Raw genomic sequence first — 8070 nt, 5'->3', positions numbered from 1 at the left:
ATGTAGTTAATTTGATAACAGAGAATAAAACTACTTATAAAGACATAGATTACAATAAGAGATAACATAGTTTAGATCAGAGGTTCCCAAACTTATTTTTCTCATAGACCACATTCAATATTTTGCTGGTTCCGGTGGACCCCCTCCAGGTACGTTTCTACCATATTTCCAGTCGACGGAAAATGTGAAGATTAGATCTAACTATGAAAATTTTCTTTACGGCTGAGTTCCACGAATTAACATCTTCCGAAAAAAAAGTGAGAAGTGAATTTTTGATTGACTGTGCTGTGAGTGGATGTCAAAAAAGTAAAGTTGGCCGATCAAAAAAAATGTTTCCATCCAACTTAACATTTTTGACATCTACTCACAGCACAAGAACGCAATCAATTCTCACTTATCAGAAAACTTCCATTCAGAGTGGTAAAAAGCAAAAGAAAAATAGTATATTTTTTTTGTTGCATTTATTCAAATATGTAATCATTACGCTATTAATGATTATTGTTATCGTATTGCAATGCAATATAATAAAATTGTCGTAAAATAATTAAAATTAAACATTAGTAACGTAATGTAACTACTAAAATGACAATCACAAAATAGACACAATTTTAATGGGAGGGATGTACTTGATGGATTGATAGAAAATTATCAATATTTTAGTTTCGTTAGGAATAAGCACAAACCTCCCCGTTCTGTGATATTGAATCTGCTCCTTTTTTTTTGATAAAAGGTTTGTAACGAGACTAAAACTTTTTTCTACAAGATATGACGAGGGAAACGCTATCAAAAGCTTTCTCGCAATTCCCCACAGTCGTTCCAAAATGTTTGATACCCTCTTTTAAATTTCACCTTTAGCTCCTCGTTAGTACTAAGCTCGAGTAGCTCCTCTTGTAATATCACATTCTCCACTTCCGTTTCATCAAATGGATTTACGATCCGTGGTGGTATTTCCATCGTCAGAATATCTTCAAATCTGATTTTGAAGTCATCATGCAGGGCGATTAAATGTTGAACGTATGTCTGAATATCCTAATCAAGGCATTCTACCTGTGACAAGTTTGAAAACTGGAAAAATACGCGCCGACTAATATTTTGCTTCATAAATTTCAATTTTCCAAGAAAATTTTCGTGGACCTCCGCTTACGAATTGTGAACCCCCATTTTTTTGACACGCCAACGTAGACCCCCGTCGAGTCTCCCGTGGACCCCTGGGGGTCCATCTGGACCACTTTGGGAATCAATGGTTTAGATAGTAGTAAGTATGTTGAGGGTAAAATATAATTTGCTATAATCTAATTTCTGCTATAATTTAAGCCACTTTAAATCGATATAAAAAAATTCCTAACAAACTCCATTCCTATTTCATTTTCAGTATAAATAATTACACAGGATTATATACACTAAACTATTCGTATAATAAAGCTTAAAAAATAATTTGAAAATAAGTTTTCTGATTTCTTTTCTTAAGAAAAATTTCACCAGTATCCGTAAAATACAATCACGTACATAAAATAATACATCGCAAGATACAATAGTTTATATAAAACTCAAATAGCGGGAAATATTATTCTCGCATAAATGTATTTACAATCTTATATAATCTAATAACGAATAAGTATAAAAAAACATCCTTATATACTAATAGATTTAATGCAAAAAGATTTTCAATACATCATCGGGATATAATTTGGTTGCAGGAAACGTAGAGGGACAAGGGAAGCAATATTAGGCCTCAGATTAATAGTAGAATGAAGATTAAAGAAAAACAAACCAACATACTTGGCATTTATAGACCTAGAAAAGGCATTCGATAACGTAGACTGGAATAAAATTTTCAGCATTTTAAAAAAATTAGGGTTCAAATACAGAGATAGAAGAACAATTTCTAACATGTACAGGAACCAAACAGCAACAGTAACAATCGAAGAACATAAGAAAAATGCCGTAATAAGAAAGAGAATCCGATAAGGATGTTCCCTATCCCCGTTACTTTTTAATCTTTACATGGAACTAGCAGTTAATGATGTTAAAAAACAATTTAGATTCGGAGTAACAGAACAAGGTGAAAAGATAAAGATGCTACGATTTGCTGATGATATAGTAATTCTAGCCGAGCGTAAAAAGGATTTAGAAGAAACAACGAACGGCATAGATAAAGTCCTACGCAAGAACTATCGCGTGAAAATAAACAAGAACAAAACAAAAGTAATGAAATGTAGTAGAAATAACAAAGATGGACCGCTGAATGTGAAAATAGGAGGAGAAAGATTATGGAGGTAGAAAGATTTTGTTATTTGGGAAGTAGAATTACTAAAGATATGGACGAAGCAGGAGCTATATAAAATGCGGAATAGCACAAGCTAAACGAGCCTTCAGTAAGAAATATAATTTGTTTACATCAAAAATTAATTTAAATGTCAGGAAACGATTTTTGAAAGTGTATGTTTGGAGTGTCGCTTTATGTGGAAGTGAATACTCCAATCGGAGTATCTGAGAAGAAAAGATTAGAAGCTTTTGAAATGCGGTGCTATAGGAGAATGTTAAAAATCAGACAGGTGGATAAAGTGACAAATGAAGAGGTATTGCGGCAAATAGATGAAGAAAGAAGCTTTGGAAAAATATAGTTAAAAGAAGAGACAGACTTATAGGCCATATACTAAGGCATCCTGGAATAGTCGCTTTAATATTGGAAGGACAGGTAGAAGGAAAAAATTGTGTAGGCAGGCCACGTTTGGAATATGTAAAACAAATTTTTAGGGATGTAGGATGTAGGGGTATACTGAAATGAAACGACTAGTTCTAGATAGGGAATCTTGGAGAGCCAGTCAAACCAGAAAAAAAAAAACACAACGGGATATGTCCGGCATTTTACTGATTGCGAGTTATCAAACTTCGTGATATCATATAAATGCTGTTTAATTAATTAAAGATATAACTGTTCTTCCACTAAATAACGAACGAGCCTAGAAAAATTGGTAAAATAAGTATATATTATTCTGCAAACTGTGAATAAAACTATTAAAAATTGTTCAGCAAAATTAACAATTTTAACAGGAACTTAAAATGATACCTTACATGGATAATATCCATACGTGTATTCATACACATATAAATAGAGTAACGTAAACTAAAACGTGTTCTCTCTGGAAATCCACGTTGTGCTTTATTTGTTAGGATTTTCATCTAACTTATGAAAGAAAACTAATATTACAATTTATTTTTAATAAACTACTAAACGATAATGTTAAATCTTTGTACGTTTATGTAATGTAATTTATGATCTACACAAAAAAACAAAGAATATTGATCATTATCCATTATTTACTCATATGCAGTAATATGCACAAATGTACAATAGAAACTATTAATTATTATTATTTTTTTTTAATTTATGGAGATTTTTTTCTGTGTAGTCATTAATATAAATTTGATGAATTTGAATTTATCGTTCTTTTTATTCTGGTTTTAAACACTAGTAAACTAACACTAAACATAAATTTTAAGACAAAATATGTCATTAAAAAAATCAAAATAAATCACTGTCTTATATTAATATCTATGCTGAAAAAACTGGGCTCAAAATAAAAAAAAAAGGAAAATCAGGGTGCAATATCAAACCATATATAAAACCGAACAAAAACTCAAATTTGATTTACTTGGGTCAAGTCTGCAAACCTGATTAATGTAATTGTCCAAATTCAACATAGTAAAAAGAAGGTGTAGGGTGTGTAACAGTGATATAAAGAACACGTCAAGGCATTCACTCCCCAACTTTCACAAATAATTACGTTAAAAATGTAAATACATTAGCGGCAAAAAAAAATTTATTCGTAAACATACGTTTTACAACGTGCGTATTAATAAACAAATTTTGTCATAAGAAATAATAAACATATGTTATTTTATTGTCTTCGTGATTTTTTATTGTTATAAAGGGCAAATAGTAGTTTAATTTTTAACGGTTGTTAGATAAAGAGAAAACTTTACTTAAGCTAATTTGTAAAATGTAATCTATATACCGATATTTTTAGAAAAATGTATCTTGATTTCAGTTAAAATTTATTCCTCACCTCTAAAAAATGTTATTCCTCCTTCGAACGCTCTTCTCAGAGATGAAGAGCTAACTGTTTATATTATTAAAAAAGCTGGCAGTTGTTGCATAATTTTACAGGCTACGCCGGTCAAATAAAGATTATCAAAATAAAATTTAAACATCATGATTCCAAATTTTTGAAAAAAAGGTTTTGATTTTAGGGACTTTCGCATTCTATAAGTAAAATTTAGGAAAAAATCATTCATGAAGAAGAGACCCCTGACAAAAAAAAAAAAAAACATTAATTTAAAAGAGATTGTTTAAAATTGTTGAAAAAATAAAGGTTCTTTTATGAAAGTAATGAAAAAAATGCTTCTCATTTTAGGTCCGGAATACAATACAGAATCAAAACTGCTATAATTTTAAAAGCTCTTTTTATGTGATGAAGATGGATACAAAGAATATCTTTTGTAATAAAAATTAAGTTAGTAAAAAACAAAAAAAAAAAAAAAACAAAACAGAGCATACAATTTAAGAAACATTTTGTTTTTTAATTATATGTATAAAGATTAGATGTTTTACGTGTGGAATGTTAATTGTTAGGCATTACATGTTAGACTTTACTCGTATCTATTTAAATTTCTGGGATTTTACTTGTATTTACCCTGTTACAAATACCGTTCGCAAAGCGCGACATATTAGGGCTTTTCATGACTGCTCTATCGCCCTACTTCTACGAGCATTGAATAGTCATCCTGCTTCCCTGGTTAGAGTAGGGTTTTCGATGGAGGTTGGGACGGCTATAAGTAGAGAGTCCTTTCTCTACTTATATAAATATTAATATAAAAATAATATTTATTTGGCCATTAAATATAAAAAAAGCAATTAATACAAAACTTATGCGAAAAACAAAAATCCTTCCGATATTTCTACACATTCATTACTGCTATTTATTTTACCCTTATGTCAAATTACAGAAACCTTTTTTTTGTCTCTCAAATATTTGAGATATTTTCAACCAAATCCAATAAATAAAATAAAAATTGAACATATCAAGTTTAAAAAGTAGATATGAAAGAAGTATAAAACATATGTTGTTTTGAATTTAACAGTTCATAAACTGTAACTTTTAGTTCTAAATTTCTACTATGACTGCAGAAAGACCAAATTTTAGAAAATATCCATTCTCTTTACTTTTTCATTTTCATTGTGACGTTAGGCGTCGGGTTTTTGAAAATATAAACTATAATATATTTGAAATATATTACGGTAATAATATAACCTCTATTTCCTTTATTTGTAAATAAGAAGAGGTTGTGGTTAACAAATCTAAAGGTTAGTTACACTAGTTTTGTAATACAGAGAGGAAAATGTATGTTAACTGAACAGGCGAGGCCTGTAACAAAAGTTTACAACGGTAAGCGGGTGCTTTGGATTCCAACACCAGTGGGTGCTACTCTAAATTCAACCGATGTGCATATTTTACAGCACCAGCTACCACATTCTCTATTTTAAACATTATGTTGGAACGATACACAATTTCAAAACAGTACTACAATAAAAACGATAAATTATTTTAACACTCAGTGATATGTATTCCATTTGATGCGCAGTTAAATTTTCCCAAAAACTAATAATTCAAATTCAAAAAGGTTTCATCTAATAGTACTGATATCAGTCTGACGCAATGTAATAATTTTTTTGTTTCTGTGTGTAAGATTCAACTGTAAAAAGATACAGTATTAAATTTATTCTCGGTAAAAAAACCCATTTGGATCATAAAACTCTAATCAGAAACATACTCCTATTTTACATAGGACCTTTGTTTTATTAATTTATTGGAGGGTTTATTAGAAGAGGAAGTTGAGGAGGATGAAATGGGAGAAACAATACTGAGATCTGAATTTAAGAGAGCATTAAAAGATTTAAATAGCAGAAAGGCTCCTGGAATAGACGGAATAACTGTAGAATTACTGCGCAGTGCAGGTGAGGAAGCGATTGATAGATTATACAAACTGGTGTGTAATATTTATGAAAAAGGGGAATTTCCATCAGACTTCAAAAAAAGTGTTAGAGTTATGATACCAAAGAAAGCAGGGGCAGATAAATGTGAAGAATATAGAACAATTAGTTTAACTAGTCATGCATCAAAAATCTTAACTAGAATTTTATACAGAAGAATTGAGAAGAGAGTGGAAGAAGTGTTAGGAGAAGACCAATTTGGTTTCAGAAAAAGTATAGGGACAAGAGAAGCAATTTTAGGCCTCAGATTAATAGTAGAAGGAAGACTAAAGAAAAACAAACCAACACACTTGGCGTTTATAGACCTAGAAAAGGCTTTCGATAACGTAGATTGGAATATAATGTTCAGCGTTTTAAAAAAATTAGGGTTCAAATACAGACATAGAAGAACAGTTGCTAAGATGTACAGGAACCAAACAGCAACAATAACAATTGAAGAACATAAGAAAGAAGCCCTAATAAGAAAGGGAGTCCGATAAGGATGTTCCCTATCTCCGTTACTTTTTAATCTTTACATGGAACTAGCAATTAATGATGTGAAAGAACAATTTAGATTCGGAGTAAAAGTACAAGGTGAAAAGATAAAGATGCTACGATTTGCTGATGATATAGTAATTCTAGCCGAGAGTAAAAAGGATTTAGAAGAAACAATGAACGGCATAGATGAAGTCCTACGAAAGAACTATCGCATGAAAATAAACAAGAACAAAACAAAAGTAATGAAATGTAGTAGAAATAACAAAGATGGACCACTGAATGTGAAAATAGGAGGAGAAAAGATTATGGAGGTAGAAGAATTTTGTTATTTGGGAAGTAAAATTACTAAAGATGGACGAAGCAGGAGCGATATAAAATGCGGAATAGCACAAGCGAAACGAGCCTTCAGTAAGAAATATAATTTGTTTACATCAAAAATTAATTTAAATTTCAGGAAAAGATTTTTGAAAGTGTATGTTTGGAGTGTTGCTTTATATGGAAGTGAAACTTGGACAATCGGAATATCTGAGAAGAAAAGATTAGAAGCTTTTGAAATGTGGTGCTATAGGAGAATGTTAAAAATCAGATGGGTGGATAAAGTGACAAATGAAGAGGTATTGCGGCAAATAGATGAAGAAAGTAGCATTTGGAAAAATATAGTTAAAAGAAGAGACAGACTTATAGGCCACATACTAAGGCATCCTGGAATAGTCGCTTTAATATTGGAAGGACAGGTAGAAGGGAAAAATTGTGTAGGCAGGCCACGTTTGGAGTATGTAAAACAAATTGTTGGGGATGTAGGATGTAGAGGGTATACTGAAATGAAACGACTAGCACTAGATAGGGAATCTTGGAGAGCTGCATCAAACCAGTCAAATGACTGAAGACAAAAAAAAAAAAGGAGGGTTACAATTAAATTTTCTGTTTAATGTGAATTAACGAAAAGGAGGACGTTCTCAGAAGAAGTAAACGTGGGTTTCGTGTTCAGAAATGGATCTACAATGTTTACTGTCTTTATTTGTGTGAATTTGTTGCTTCCAAGTAAAACGTACCGGAAGAAGTAAATTTTCAAACTAAGACAGTTTCTGAAAATTAATTCTACAATTATCATACTCTACAAAGAACTCAAAATTGACAAATCATTAATGGATATTTTGAATCAGTCGGATTCACATCATGAAACTATTTGACCACTTTTCAGACAACATATATTACGGTATAAAAAAGTTCAGAAGGAATGGTTTTGAAACACTGAGCGATGTACATGTTCTTGTATTTATCTGCTAACACGATAAATACAGGAAAGTTTAGAGAGTAAAAATAATATCGTTCCGTATTTATTTTTACAAAGCATGTTTAATATGGCTGTACATCTTCATCTCACTGCATTAGAAAAAAGTCTGATGTGAACACCACATGACTTCCTTGTATACATATTAAATTTAATATACATAACTTTTTAAAATGAAAAGTACATAAAATTCTTTTTCATTAATAACTTCTGATATTTTTTTCTTTTTTTTATTGTTAAATAATTT

The sequence above is a fragment of the Lycorma delicatula genome, chromosome 1, assembly GCF_047948215.1.
Source record: "Lycorma delicatula isolate Av1 chromosome 1, ASM4794821v1, whole genome shotgun sequence".
NCBI classification, from domain to species: domain Eukaryota; kingdom Metazoa; phylum Arthropoda; class Insecta; order Hemiptera; family Fulgoridae; genus Lycorma; species Lycorma delicatula.
Note: the sequence above shows the minus strand (reverse complement) of the source record.